Source organism: Macadamia integrifolia, chromosome 9 (assembly GCF_013358625.1).
Source record: "Macadamia integrifolia cultivar HAES 741 chromosome 9, SCU_Mint_v3, whole genome shotgun sequence".
In the NCBI taxonomy this organism is placed as follows: Eukaryota; Viridiplantae; Streptophyta; class Magnoliopsida; order Proteales; family Proteaceae; genus Macadamia; species Macadamia integrifolia.
In genome coordinates this window covers 33727831-33744179 of record NC_056565.1, presented here as the reverse complement: position 1 = coordinate 33744179, position 16349 = coordinate 33727831, and the positions used below count along the sequence as shown (strand labels likewise).

General features: G+C 39.3%; 1 pseudogene; it reads right to left on the bottom strand.

Annotated features, from left to right (window-relative positions):
* Positions 1–1986: 1986 nt before the first annotated feature.
* LOC122089736 overlaps positions 1987–16349 on the bottom strand; it is a 35168-nt pseudogene continuing 20805 nt past the window's right edge.

Genomic DNA, 16349 nt, shown 5'->3' with positions numbered 1-16349 from the left:
CCAATGACCCAAATCAAACTATATTGAACCCAATTAAAGCAAGATAAACCCAATTAAACCGGAATCAACTAATTCACGTTTAATAAACCATACTAGACCAAATTAAAGCTAATTAAACCTAATTAATCTAAATGAACCAATTAAACCTAAATAAACCTAATTGAATCGGAATAAACCAATTTATATCTGATAAATCACAATAAACCGAATTGAAACTAATTAAACCTAATCTATTGAATCAGATAAACTAGTTCTAAATTGTAATTGGGAGAAGAAAAATACCTTAAACCCGGCTTTAATCAAGAAACAAGGGGAGATAACCCTTGTGCTTCAAGCCCCAAATCGAACCAAACCGGACTAGATTTCCAGGCTCAAGTAAGGATTAATGCGTTAAACTTTTAGACTTGGAGAATATTTGATTTTAGAGGGAAGAAGTTAGCCAAAACCTTGATGGGGCCATCCTCTCTCCAAATTCTCAATTTTTTCTCCTCCACTTTTGGAAGAGAGGAAGGGCTATACTTATAGCGTTTGGATTTGAGACAATTCTCACTTATTTCTGATGTGGGACTAAAAAACTAGAGAGAATTGTCCAAAAATGCTCGCTTTTGGACAAAGGGGATTGGGCACCATGTGGCACTCCTTGGTTGCTCGGAATGGAATCTGATACCGAACTTTGGTGTCAACTTTCGGGGGTCATATCTTTCAAACCGTTAGCCAGAATTCGACGTGTAATATATCGTTAGAAAGCTCAGTCCGAGCACTATCGAATGATGTGAGACACGGTTGTGGTCTTGGCCGAGGACCTTTACAAATGTATGCATAGAGTAGGGACCCGGATCATATAATGAAAGAGAGAATCGAGCGTCGATTCGCATAGTTCTCACATCAAAGTGTAATGTCCGACCTGAGGGGACAAACAACAATAATCCACAACATCAAATTCTAATTTTTGAAGACATTTTCTCTTGAAAGTTTATAGGAAAAAAAAATGGTCATTTTCTACTCTAAGCTCAAAATTCTCCAAGTCTAAATTGTCCAACATGTAATTCTTCTTGTGTCATCATCGCCGGGGGGTGACAAAATTAGGTGTCTACAGGAGGACAAAAAACAGACTTTCACTCACCTTTGGCATTGCCATCAGCAAGCAAGAGCCCGAAAAAGACCTCTAACCACTTCAACCGACAACTAAGAAATTATGAGGTTATAGAAATCGAATTCTTGGAAGTCTATTGGCATCCAAATCCAAGTCTATTCTGACTAACGGAGGCTAGGACAGAATACATAAATGACTCTTGATCTATTTTTTGCTTTTTGTGCTTTATCAAATTTTTTTTTTTTTTTTAAATAGAAACAAGCTCCACAAATGATATCAAATGCAACCAAAATCATTTTTGTGAACAAAAATCAAAAAGAAAAATGATACCAAAGAGTGCCTAATTTCTTGTTTGATTGGTGTAGCAATTTTGATCATATGGAGCCAAATGTTGAATTTTGAACTCAGATTCAAGCATATAGCTTCCCATGTTTTATTAAGTTCACTTGTATTTTAGATGCCCAATTCTTTCAAAGAAAATACAGATTGCACTGGATTTTTAAAGATTTATTATGCCACATAGCCAATCCCATTTTGACTGTGACTTAACTTTTGGGCTCTACTTGTACGCAAATTTCAGCTCTATCCAATTTTCCATGTGATAGATATTTATGGCAATCTAAAGATATAAACTGCTTAACAACTAAAACATCTCCCATGGTTTATAAATATGCATGTAGAAAACTATTTCTCCTCCCCTCCCCACCCCCCCCCTCCAAAAAAAAATTCTTTTCTACCCTTGCATTTCAACTAAATTCCAGTGCCAACTAAATGATTACAATCAGACTCAATCTTCCAAGAAATTTTTTGCATATTCCAAATAGCAAGGTAATCAGTCTGATGCAGATTGCTTATTTTGAGCATTCAAAGCTCTCTTATTATCCATTCAAAAGCTAGTAACTACATCTTTGAGTATACTCCTTAACAAGCTTTGCAAATGATGAGGACTTGATCTCTAGCAATCTGGTTGGTGAATCATATTCCACTATATGGCCTGCTTAAGATAAGAAGACATGTCAATCTGATAATGTAAACACTAGAAAAGGATGAGAAGATGTATTACCAAGCTCAATTGAACCCATTTGAGTGTGGTGTACTATAACTAGCTACTAACCATCATCAAGAAGAAGGACCATATTGACATCAAGAATCGATGTTATCCTATGTGCAATTGTGATGATAGTAGTTCCTGAGAAGTGTTGACTAAGTGTTTTCTGAATCAGATAGTCAGTTGCAGTATCCACTGATGCAGTAGCTTCATCAAGTACTAACACTTTACTTCTCTTAAGTAATACCCGCCCTAAACACACTAGCTGCCTTTGACCTATGCTCCAGTTCTCTCCATTCTCAGTCACTGCCACAACGACCAAATAAAAATGCGTTAGCTATCCAGGATCTTATTTTCAGTAACTTTAAAAGTTAGATATACCAAATACACTTGTGCATGGATAAATTAATGTTGAGCAACTTTGGTACATAATGAATAGGAGAAGAAATCAACCTGTAGAGTCGAGCTTCTGTTCCTTCTTTCTAATATCATCACCAAGTTGACATCTATCTAAAGCCTAAGACAACAAAAGTCCATATCAACTTACTACCTTGGTTAATTATTCAAGATTACATAGAACTAAAAATTAAAGGTGAGCTAAGTAAAAGATGAAATTTTAAAGCATAGGCTATGAGTGGAAATGGAAAATACAGAAATTAAAATAATGCACTTCCTAGGTTCCAATTAAGAGAACCTCTTAATTCTAACATGGCTAAAGATGATCGAATGCATCCTATAAAATGATTTCAATGTCTCAATAGAAAGGATTTAAAAAGTTTAAAAAGAAAAAACAATAAAAAGAAGATCACAAGAAAAGAGCTCATAGAGATATATGTCCCAACCAATCAATTATGGTATGTTTTTCTTATATGAAAATCATTAATAAGAAGATGAGTTCATCGTTTATTGATGATTAAACATTATTCATCAAATAGAAAGAAGAAAAAATTCCCACCTCCCAGATCTGTTCATCAGTGTATTCTTCAAGTGGGTCAAGATTGCTTCTTAGTGTACCCTCAAACATTATTGGGTCTTGTGGGATGATGCTTAATCTTGACCGCAAGTCATAAAGACCAATCTTAGAGATGTCGATACTATCTATCAAAATCTGACCACTTGTAGGTTCAAGCATGCGAAAAAGAGCTTGTATGAGAGTTGATTTACCACTTCCTGTTCTCCCAACAATGCCAATCTTCATCCCCCCAGGAAAAGTGCATGTAAGACCTTGCAACACGAAAGGAAGTTGTGGGGCATATCGGACCTACATACATATTAATCGTATCAAGAAGCATAGCAAAATTCCACCAAAGAAGAAGACCTGCCTAACAATATTAAGCTTCAAAGGATCTATTCCATAAAAGAAGGAAATAAGTTAGTATATAAATCAAAGAGGAATCTAGGTTGGGGATTACATGCAAATCAACAATATCAACTTTTCCTTCTGATGGCCATTCATATTCTGGCTTATTTTCTTCTATCAATAGAGGGGGTTCACTAGCAATGCAAGTATACTGCAGTATTCTCTCAATAGATATAATTTTATTCTCAAGACTGCAAAGATCCCATATGACCCCATACATACTGAAGCCAAGCCCATATGTGACTGCTAAACCCATAACACCTTCAAGAGACAAAAGAGAAGAAAATAAATTCAGAATTATGCTCTTTGTGAGCAAATAATCATGTTTTACCTAAAAAATGATTTTGTAAGATCTCAAGTTCAAGTTTTTACCAGGACTAAGTACTCCCTTCAATATTGACATCAAGAAAATCAAAGAGACGGCATATGTGATGGATGTTAACATATCCATGCGAAAACATAACCACTCCATTGCACCATAGATATGAAATGTGAGCCGAGAATACCCATCCACTAGCTTGAGGTCTGTATCCATAAACCTTTCTTCTTGATTAAAGCACCTAATTGTGGTTGAACTAAACTTGATTCAGTAAAATGTTGTATGATTGGAGCATGGCATACTCCGACCAACCGTGAAAGTTCTCGTGCTGTAGATGTGTAGTATTGCTACAAGTCAAAGTTCATAAAAAAAATATATTAAAAAAAAATATTACAATGCAAAAGAATAAATGTTTGAATGAAAGTACAGCTAGTGCGAAATTGATGCAGTATTTTTTTCTCATGAGGGATTTCTTAACATGATCTGCTTACATTTATATGGCTAATTGTGAGAGAAAAATCATTGATGAAAGTGTAGGAAAATACTTCATTATATCTTATTTTATTTAGTTGATCTCTTTTTAATAATTGTTGTTTTCAGTTTTAATTAGAAATTGATCAATTATATACACTTCTTGTATGTTGAAAATGTCCTTAAATTTTTATTAATGAGTTCTTTAATAAAAAAAAAAAATTTACTTAACATATGTGTATGCGTGTGTATCCAAGATTGTGTGACATCTATTTTCTTTTTCTTTTTTTCGTACTAACTTTTTAATCAGGTTATAGCTTTCAAATCTAATTAATAACTACATATGTCCATATTCAATTTTTTTTCCAAATCTAAATTAATTTGCTAATGATGGGCTGGACAATATGAAAAAAATGTATCCCATGGGCTTCCAAATCTAAATTATTGCTAATTTGCTAATTTGCTAACTAGGTACTTTAGTTACGCTATGCTCAGTCTTGTGTTCTTATTATAAAATGTATCCCATGGGCTTCACACTTGACAGAAAAAAAAAAAGAAGTATGGATGTAAAGGAAAGATCGAAAGAAATAACGGAAGTGGAAAAGAAGATGGAAAGAAAAAAAGAGAATTTGAAACGAAAGATGGAAAGGAAAGACGAAAAATATTTTTCTATTGAAAATTAACAACTAATTAAGAATGTAGCGAGTTGAGATTGTAGGGAACCGATTATGAGTGGTGAGAAAAGCTCTGGGGTGGAAGCTCACCGCTTGGGGGCTGCCCACTACCCCGATGGAGCTTCCCAGATTGCTCAGGGTCGGCAACCTCTGATTACTGATTTGTTGAGGCCTGTAATGGTGAATACGGTGGCAGAAACCAAAAACTCAGAGGAAAGACCTGCTGCACCTCCCCCAAAATCCAAGCCCTCCTTCTTAACAGTGGTGGGTAGAGGATTGCCTGAAGTGGATGACCTCCCTGAACCTATTCACGTAGGATCCTTAACCAAGGTAGTTATCCCTCTGGATGCATGTGTGATGCAGTTGCACGATGGACTTAAAAAAAAAAACTTTTGATTTGATTTGATTTTGTTTTAGAAATAATTTCCTATGAAATTAGCTAACTTCTAATTTTAGATTAGTTTCCATTTTCAAGTAGTTTCCATTAATTATTTGATTTTTCCTTTATATTAATCATGTAATAGAGAAGAACTCAGTTTTAGATTTTGAAACCATGGCTGCAGATTCCCCCTTCTTCTTTCTCTGAAATTTTCCCATCTCTTCTCTTCCATTCTTTTACTTCCCCTTTATTTCTTCTCCTTCTTTTAAATTTCTGGATTTTCTTCCCTTACCCTGTTCTGGGCAACATTACCATATCTGAAAGGAGGCGTCACTGCAGCTTTGTCTCCAATTGATTGACTCTAGGATTTGGGTCGAAGGTAGCCTATACCTAGGCAACTTACCCCTTGGAGTTTCTGATCTTACGTATCTTCTATGGTGAGAAATCAGGACAACAAACAGACTGAACCCTAGCTTCCACCAGATTCAGTTGCAGGTTTCACTACGGGTCTGATTAGGAGCTTTTGAGGCTTGTCGAACTTGGATCTACACTCCTCTTGCTGCTACGATCCATTCCCGGAAACCTGAGGTCGAGATTTTCTGTCCAAATCCTTCTTGTTCTACCGCCAGCCCTCCTCTCTTAGCACTGGTTCAGTTTATCGTGGAGAAGAAGAAGATCAGTTTTTAAAATTACTAGCTGGACTTTATTTCAGGTTATACTCCATTTGTTTAAAAATTCAGAATAAGCCCTTATATTAAAGTTTTTAGTTCTAGAACTACCCAGCTGCCAAATAATTATTTCTAAGGCCCTGCTTGTTCCTAAATTTACAAGATTGCCCCCCAACCATTAAATTTTAGATTTTTAGTTACTTTGTGGGCCCTAAGTGATCCGATTCCAACTTTTGGAACCCGGATCTGCATCAAGTGGTATCAGAGCAAATTTTTCTGCAATTTTCTATCCATGAAAAGTCACATCACCAATGCTGAATTGCACAAATTGTATCGCGAGTTAGCGAAAAACCAACAGAATACTGATGCTAGGCTTGAGAGGACTGCAGGCAAGTTTGATTAGTTTATGGAAGAGATGATTGCCTTTATGAAAAGGTCTGACAAACGAGCTGAAGAAGGATCCTCTACATTACCTCCTTAGCTCAACACTTTATAGATCGAAGATACAGCTCAGATGCAGCAACTTGATCCAGTTGTTCCCCAGGATGTTACCGGGCAATTTTCTGACAGAGATTATGGCATCAAAGTTGAGGTTCCCGAGTTCAGTGATGAAAAGGGACCTGAGGAATTTCTTGACTGGCTTACCAAAGTGGAGAGAATTTTTGCGTATAAGTCTCTTCCAGATGTGAAGAAGTGTGAACTCATCATCACCAAGTTTATTGGATATGCATGTTCATTGTGGGATGATGTACTACATGCAAGGTTTGTCAGAAGACTTGGACCCGTTGCCAATTTGGAGGTCATAAAGCAGATCCTAATAGAAAAATTTGTTCTTCTTAATTATGAAAAGGTAATGTTCCATAAATTACTTAACTTGCAACAAGGGAATAAAGATGTGGATTCCTACACCCTCGAATTCCACAAACTGTCTTCAAGGTGTCGACTTCAGGAAACAGACCAACAACGAGTGATGCGATATATCAGTGGGTTAAGTACTGAGATTCAACTTGAGTTGGCTAACACTGATTTCAGGTATGTTGATGTGGCAGCAGCTCATGCGAAAACAGCTGAAGAGAAGTCCATTTATTGGAAGGGTATGCTCAAGACTTCTTCAGTTTATAGACCTCCACCACGTATGGAGGAAAAGAAGCCTGAAGCTTACAGAGTTGAAGAGAAAAGGTCAGATTTCAACAAGGATAGTGTTGGGGTGAAGAATATCATATGTCATAGTTGTGGCGAGAAGGGTCACTATTCCAACAAATGTCCCAACAGGACTCATTTTGTGAACGTAGCAAAGAAGCAGCCAACAGAGAAGAGTGAAGATGAATCTCATTTATATCCTTATCCCCTCGAGGACGATGATATTATTGATGATGAAGATGAGGATATAGAAGCTCATTCAGCTAGCCTTTCATCTTTTTCGAATAGACTAGTTGATAAGGCTCCTCTCTTCAGACAGAAGGGCACTTTCCTGCGTAGCTCTGACCATACTGATGTTCATGCAATTATTGATACTGGGGCAGAGGCAAATTTTATATCTGCTGAATTTGTTCGAGCACACAACCTTCCACAGAAGCAACTTTTCAAGAAGATTCACGTGCGAGGTTTTGGACCCACAGCTCGAGAAGAGGCCACTGTAGTTGTTCGAGTACACCTACAGTTTGGGCCACTACAGTACCATGTCACCTGCTTGGTCACCTCATTGGCACACTGCGATATTCTTCTAGGGCAACCTTGGCAGCGACATGCAGGCATTCTCTATGATGGCACACAGAACACCATCAAGGTGAAGCAAGGAGGTCGTATGTACTTAATGAGGTCACACGCATTATCAGACATGCCACGTCATCGACTGACTCCTACTCTAGTGACACGTCAGCCTATCCTCCCTCCTCTTGGTGTTATGTTCCCATCTTCTGCTTCGAGATACGTGCCACCTCATCAGCGAGCAACTTACAAAGGTATCTTGGGAGCACGACCTAACTCGACGGAGTCGAGTTCTTTTAAAACCGGGAGAGCTGATGCAGTTGCACGATCGACTTAAAAAAAAAATTTAATTATTTGATTTTTCCTTTATATTAGTCATATAATAGAGAAGAACTCAGTTTTAGATTTTGAAGAATAGAAATTTGACTGAGAGTTTTTTATTTTGAAACCATGGCTGCCGATTCCCCCTTCTTCTTTCTCTGAAATTTTCCCATCTCTTCTCTTCCATTCTTTTACTTCCCCTTTATTTCTTCTCCTTCTTTTAAATTTCTGGTTTTCTTCCCTGACCCTATTCTGGGCAACATTACCATATCTGAAAGGAGGCGTCACTGCAGCTTTGTCTCCAATCGATTGACTCTAGGATTTGGGTCGAAGGTAGCCTATACCTAGGCGACTTACCCCTTGGAGTTTCTAATCTTATGTATCTTCTATGGTGAGAAATCAGGACAACAAACAAACTGAACCCTAGCTTCAGCCAGATTCAGTTGCAGGTTTCACTACAGGTCTGATTAGGAGCTTTTGAGGCTTGTCGAACTTGGGTCTACACTCCTCTTGCTGCTGCGATCCATTCCCAGAAACCTGAGGTCGAGATTTTCTGTCCAAATCCTTCTTGTTCTACCGCCAGCCCTCCTCTCTTAGCACTGGTTCAGTTTATTGTGGAGAAGAAGAAGATCAGTTTTTAAAATTATTGGTTGGACTTTATTTCAAGTTATACTCCCTTTGTTTAAAAATTCAGAATAAGCCCTTATATTAAAATTTTTAGTTCTAGAACTACCCAGCTGCCAAATAATTATTTCTAAGGCCCTGCTTGTTCCTAAATTTACAAGATTGCCCCCCAACCATTAAATTTGAGATTTTTAGTCATTTTTGTGGGCCCTAAGCGATCCGATTCCGACTTTTGGAACCCGGATCCGCATCAATGTGAAAAGAGGCTTGAACGCTTTCATTTTGCCTTAATAGGTAGAGCGAACTTCAGATTTATCTCTTTGGACTCCATTAGAAAGGAGGAGACAGATTCATGAAACTTGAAGGGAAGAGTTTCTCTGTCGGCAATGGAAAAAGATTTATTCTTTTTCAATTTGAACTTGAGATTGATATGTCCTCAATCTGGCGCAGGCACAGAAGTTCTATCAAGGTTGGTAGTTGGTTCGTAAGATTTCAAAAATGGAGACAGGATTTCAACATCCAAGAAAAGCAGACCATTACCAAAATGGTTTGGATCCATTTTCCAGACCTTCCTCTAGAATATTGGCACAAGAAAATTCTCCTTACCATGGCGAAAGCAGTTGGCCGCCCGATGGCCATTGATAGGCACACCCATGCTGCTTCTAAGGGAGGTTTTGCTCGGGTTCAGGTTTAGATGGAAATAGGCATAAGTCGGATTGAGGGAGATCATGTGGAAAAGCGAGTGCCAGGTTCTCAGCATTTGTTCTGGTTCAAGCAACAGATTGTCTATGAAGATAGCCTAGGGCTCTGTAGCTTTTGCAAAAAGACATGCCATTCAGTTGCGGATTGCAGAACAAGAAGCCTTGTAGTGGCAAGGAGGAAGAGCAAAGCACAAGGGGTTCCAGGAGCTATCTATGTGGATGAGTCTGGAAGTTTTGACGGGGAGCCAATCCTCTATGAAGTCACCCAAGAAGTTCCTGACGATGCTTGTAGCGAGGGGGAAGCAAGTGTAGGCGGTGGTGGTCATGCTTCTCACGGCAGTGGTGGTGAAGCTTCTCACGGCGGTGGTGCGGTGCAGACGGCAGTTGCCTCCCAAGAAACAATTCAAGAAAGAAGATCCCCTCAGCCAATCAGTCGATCTCCTTCCATATTGGGAGAGATTGATATTCAAAATTCAAATCTGTTTCCTTATCAAGGAAATATGGGAACTATTGTAATCGTGCTTCCTGCGTCATGGGAGCCAGCAAAGTCCTGGGTCGAATAGATCTCCTGGCCACAGATCTTCTCATGGATCTGAGCACAACTCGCCCCATGCTATGTCTGGGCGGACTTATCTCATGTTTCGAAATCCTTGGGAGATCCAGCTCCTCCATCTCAGTCCCATAACCGCATGCATGACAATGTAATTTCCTCCGTCCCTTCTACGTCCATTCGTGGGGGTGTTGTGGAGGTCCACCACGATGAGATTGAAATGGCTGATAGGCTGGCGGCTACAGATGATTTTGATATGAATAATGCAAGGAGGAAAGAGAAAGGAGCGATCACAGTGGAGCAGACCAGAAGGTCTGATAGCATTGCGATTTTAAAAAAATAATTATGAAGGTCCTCTTCTGGAATGCGAGAGGTTTCAAGAAGGCCTTGGCGCTGATGGCTCTGAGGAAGATTGTTAGATTAAAAAATCCTAGTATTTTATGCCTAGCTGAACCAATGATTGACCCTTCATCTTGTCCTGTTCTCTTCTTCAATAAGTTGGGATTTGATGCTGATTTCTTTTGCAATTCTAGGAGAGATAGAGTCCAAATCTTTGGCTGCTTTGAAAAAGAGGTATTCCAAAACCTGTGGTTTTTTCTTTCTCTGAACAACAAATTACTGTTAAGATCGATTGGAAAAGAAAACCAATCTTGATCTCGAGTGTTCATGCTAGTAGTTTCAAAGCTATTAGAAGAGAGCTTTGGGTTGAGCTAGGGTCAATGTCGCTTTTGGCTGAACCCTGGGTGGTAGTAGGGGACTTTAATGCAACACTAGCTTCCCATGAAAAGAAAGGGTTCTGGAACCTTCAACCTTGGCTCTGCTGCGGAGTTCAAAGCAATGATTGACTCTTGCAGTTTGATAAAATTTCCCTCTCAAGGCCCAAAATTCACTTGGACAAACATTAGAAGAAGGGGGAATGCTGCTGATGTCCTTGACAAAGGTTTCTACAATTAGGAATGGCTGACTCATTTCCAGGATTGTGCTCAGCTAGTCCTTCAAATGGATTTTTCGGTCACAACCCTATTCTAGTTATTTTTTAGGCATGCCCTAAGCCTGCTAATTGCCCTTTCTGTTTTCATAAATTTTGGATGGAGCATCCTCTTTCTTATAGCTGGTCTCTGAATTGTGGGGTCAAAGAATTTATGGGTCTCCTACCTATGTCCTTGCTCGGAAGCTGAAAAGGTTGAAGCTGATTTTCAAAAATTGGGCTCGGGAAACTTTCCCAAACTTTGAGCAAGAGTTGGTTAGATCAAGGGAGGCTTTGGATCAGATTCAAGTTCAAATAGAAATGCATAGTATGAATGATGATCGGTATGGGCAAGAAGCTGATGCGAAGACTGCCTATCTAGTGTCCATGAAAAATCAGGAGAAACTATGGGTGAATAATCAAGGATCATGTGGTTGAAAGAGGGTGACAGAAACTCCAAGTTCTTCCATCTCTATACCAAAATGAAAAGAGCCAAGAATACCATTAGAAGAGTGTAAAAACCTCTTATGATCAGCTACTATGAAGATTTCTATAAGAGAGTGCCTTTGACAGACCACTTGGATTTGCTTGAGGCTATTCCCAGACTTATTGATGAGGTGGATCTCCTAAGCCTGGATGCAATCCCGGAGCGAATGAAATTAAGTGGGCAGTGTGGGATCTAGACCCTAACAACTCGCCTGCACCAGACGGTTACCCAGGTTAGTTTTTTCCATCGTTGTTGGCAGTTTATTTCAGGGGACTTTGAAAGAGTTGTGCGGGATTTCTTTGTTACAAGATCGATGCATCCTGGCCTCAATAATAATTTTTTAGCCTTAATTCCCAAAACGAATGGGACAATGTCTCTGGGTAAATTTAGATCTCTCTATATGGGTAATTTCTTCTGCAAGGTAATTTCTAAAATCCTTGCAAGTAGATTATCATTTCTTCTTCCAAGACTTATCTCTGAAGAGCAGGCAGCGTTTCAGAAAGAGAAGCTTATTCACAATAATACTGCCTTGGCTTCTAAATTAGCAAATATAATGCACTCTTCTACAAGAGGTGGTGGACTGGGGACTAAAATGGACATCCAGAAGGCATTCGATACAATTTCTTGGAATTTTATAATCCAAGTATTAAGGAAATTTGGCTTCTCTAGCACTTGGTTGATCCGATTTCTCTGATTCTGTTTATCTTGGCGGAAGAGGTTCTCTATAGATGTCTGAAAAATCTTCTTCTCAAAATAGATATCAAAGCCTTGAAAGTCTAAAACGTGCATCTGTCCCTACTCATTTGATTTTTGCTGATGATATTTACATCTTTATTAATGCCTCCATTAAATATGTTAGAAATTTAAAAGCTTTCCGTAGAAAGTATCAGGAATTCTCGAGTCAGACTATGAACCTGGACAAAAGCAAGCCATAGTAGAAACCATGGGAATCCCTTCCTGTAAATTCCCTATGAAGTACCTTGGTGTTGAAATCTTCAAGGGAAGAGTTAAGAACCAATATATGATGCCAACTATGGACAAAATTTGGGACCACCTCTTGGGATGGAAAGGAAAAATTCTATCTATAGCTGGTCGAGTGGAGCTTGTTCGATCTGTCATTTCTAGCGTGTCGGTGCACAACTTTTCAGTATACTGGTGGCCGTCTTCCATGATTCTGGTAATGGAAGAATGGATGAAAATTTTCATCTGGACGGGGGACATCATCAAAAGCTGTGACTGTCAAATGGGACCAGGTGTGTTAACTTATTGATGAAGGTGCCTTAGGCAACCATAGGATGAGAGATGTCAACAAATCTCTGCTTTGCAAGCAAGCATGGAGCTTGAAACATGGGAATCTTGCATTGAACAGCTTCCTTAAGGCTCATTTCATGAAAAATGGCCTCCCCAAAAAATCTATTAGACCCTCGTCTATTTGGCGTGATATCAGCAAAATGTGGTCTTTCATATCTAGTAAGGAGATATGGATAGGGGGCAAGGGGCAATGGGAAATGGGAAAAAAAATCAACCTCTGGAATGCAAATTGGTTGGGAGAACTCTCTATTGTGGAAGCCTATGGTAATGATCTCTCTCTCTCCTCTCATCAATTCCATGACCACAGTCTCTGAAATAATTTCAAACTGTAGATGGACTATTCCTAAGGTTCATTCAAGTGCTCTAAAGAATGCCTTCTCTATAGCCAAATTAATCAGACTTCCTCAGTTTGATATGGAAGATCAATGCTTCTGGAGTGGGTCTACCACAGGGATTTTCTCCTCTTTCTCTGCATGGAATGAAATTAGAAGACAAAACCCAAAGGTTCCCTGGTTCACCCTTGTCTGGAATAAGGTGCTGCAACCACACCAATCTGTTTTTGCTTGGCATCTGATGCACAGAAGAAAAAAAAAATTCCCACGAATGACATCATCTCTCAGAAAGTTATTTCCATGGCCTCAAAATGTTGCCTCTATTGTTTGGACACTGAATCGTTTAACCATATCTTCATAAGCTGCAATTTCTCAATTGACATTTGGAAGCAGTTCGCGGACTACTTTGGGGTAACGTGACCTAACCCCAATGACATACATCAGTTGTCATTATGGTGGATTAGAAAAAGGAAAGCCCTATCAGTTAAAGATCTGTGGGCCATAGGTTTTGTGGTGATAGTTGATAATATATGGAGGGAAAGAAATGAGAGGCATCATGATAGTCCTTGCCGATCGAGTCTTCCATATCTTCGAAAATATTAAGCATGATGTGCAACTTGGGAATATTGCTCTTCAACGCGTGATTAAAAATGCTAGCGACCTCCTCTATTGCCGTTGCCTTGGGATAAATGCTATTCCAAAAAATGCCCCCTCAATGTTTGAAGTGATCTGGTGTTAACCTCCACGGGGCTAGTACAAACTGAATGTTGACGGATGCTCTCTTGGCAATCCTGAAGAGCCAGTGCAGGAGGGGTCCTAAGAGACCACAGGGTAGGCACAGTGGGATCTTTCAAAAGATTTTTGAATGTTCAGTCAAACTATTATGCGAAATTCAAAGGTCTCACTGAAGGTATTTTGCTGGCAAAAGAGATAAAGGTGTCTTGCTTATGGATAGAGTCAAACTCAGCAACAGTACTTTTGGCAGTTCAGGTCTGAGCCATTCCTTAAGTACATTAGTACATTTATCAGGATTGGATCTCATTTCTCTGCTTCTTAGACTCCATTAGTTGGAAGATCACCCATTGTTTCCACGAAGCAAATGTAGTAGCTGATTTTCTAGCTAGAGATGCGGCAAAATCAGGAAATTCTAGTTGTCCTACTTCCTTCCCTCCGCATATCAGATCTGAGATTGCTTTTGAAAAGACCCAGATTTTGTATAATGTATTAGCAGTTTTTTCTTCTCCTCCTGATGACCATGCTAAAGGTGGTGGGTTTAAAATCCTTGGCTTTGTATTTCTCCTTTTCTTCATTAATGAAATTCTTCTAATCTTTAGCAATAAATAAACAAATAATTAAGAATGTGGCACCGGTCCCTTCGTATTCCTCCAAGGTAGGCTTCTTTTTATTATCCAAATTTTATCCACATAGCAGTTCGACTGGAGGGAGGGCTTAAATTTTGTTGATGTGGATTATCCAAGTCAACACCTATCCATCTGTCAAGTTTAGGCCTTAATTTGATGAGAATTCAACTTTTGTAACTTTGGGCAACTTTAGTTCAGAAGTCCAAACATGTTGAGCCATACAAAAACAAAGATTGGGCCCAAAACTCAACAAATGATTAATCCAGATAAGGAACAACTATCCAACGGTATTTTTGACAAAAGCAACCCTTTATATAACCCAAAATTACTGGACCACTAAAACGAGGCAATTTTTCGACCTTACACTTTTTTATTGAAATTAATTTATTATTTTACCATACTAATTTAAGAATAAGATAACAATTTATTAGTTTTAAATCATTTATTAATTTTTTTATTTTTATAAAATTCAATTGGTGCAAAAATGAGAAATAATTCATATATTTGTTATTTACAAAATTCACACAAGTTTGCAAACTAGATGAGGGGTAATTGGTCAAGACACTTAATTCAAACAAATGGAATGATCAAAATAATAAATCTAGCTGTTATGGCAAAATTGTTCACCATTGGGAGCACGCAGCCTGGACTGAGCAAGGCAGCATGATCAAGCACAACTAGCCTCAGTTCCAGTCCAGTTAATCGGTCTAGTCATAGTTAAGCCATATTCCCAGTCCGCAGCTGCTATGTAGGTCAGATATAGCTCGGCCGACATAGCTCGGCCGACCAACATTTACAATTGGACCAGTTACGTAGCAACTGGTCTACGCCTGTATATGAGGAAGGATGCGCATGGACAGCGCCACGTTTGACCTGCAACTAGAGGCTTAGATAGGATAATATCTTAGTCACGATTGAACGATTAAATTATAGTTGTACCTTGAACCTAGCAACAGGGCGCCGGGCGCTCCGGATAAGTAGGTCGGAAATCGAGCCACGGAATATAGGTCACTCAACATTTTATGTTTGTGGGATTCCTCGACAAAATATGCCCTTTATTAGAGAGACAATCCCAATCCAATGCGTAATCACCAAGCAAAGATCGAATCCGTCCTAATCAGAGAAGGATACTTAAGAGGACTCCAAATCCTCCATCCCCCAGATACACGGGACAAGAAGAGCTCCCATAACTGAATATCTTCCAGATTCACTCTCCTGATACAACTCTTGCTATATACAGACTCCTACCAGCACTAAGAAGCATGCCAAGTTGGGACTCTCTCCATGGCCACTATTCCTTAACAATAAATAGATAGGTAAGCCTCCTTCCAAGGGGATCGACACTTTTCCATTCTTATTGGATTTTTTTATTTGTAGAGAGATCTAACTTAAGCATCAGAGAGTCCGTCGTCGGATCAGCTTTGCACTCACTCTCTTGTGTTTATTTCCCTATGAAAGTTTCGAGAGCAGCCTAGGACGATTTCTTGCCGCAACAAATTGGCGTTATATATGGGAAACACTTACTAATCAAGCATCAATTCGAGAAACGATTATGTATAATGAACTATATCTCCCCCACCCACTAGCAAAGGAGGTCAAGGAGGATAGGGAAATTAGGGAACAGGCACACATTACCCTCCTCTGCTGATGCCAAATGTGGGCTCATCCCAGCCAACAAAAGGCGGAGGCGGATGTTGATGGTAACCATACCTCCACCACCGCCGCTTGCCCTGTTGAACCCCGAACCGTCGGCCACTAATACGCAGATACACGAATTACAACTCCAAGTGCTACATAACAATGACATATTCCAAAGATTCCTCTGTTACTTAGGGTCAACCCTACCTGAAGGAAGACCAACCATTGTTGTGTCAACTAATAGGCAGCAACTTAGACAGGCAACCGACCGTAACAACGTGGGATGGACGGGTTCTATGAAAAGGCACCGTCCAAACCCCACACGCATTGATCTCTGA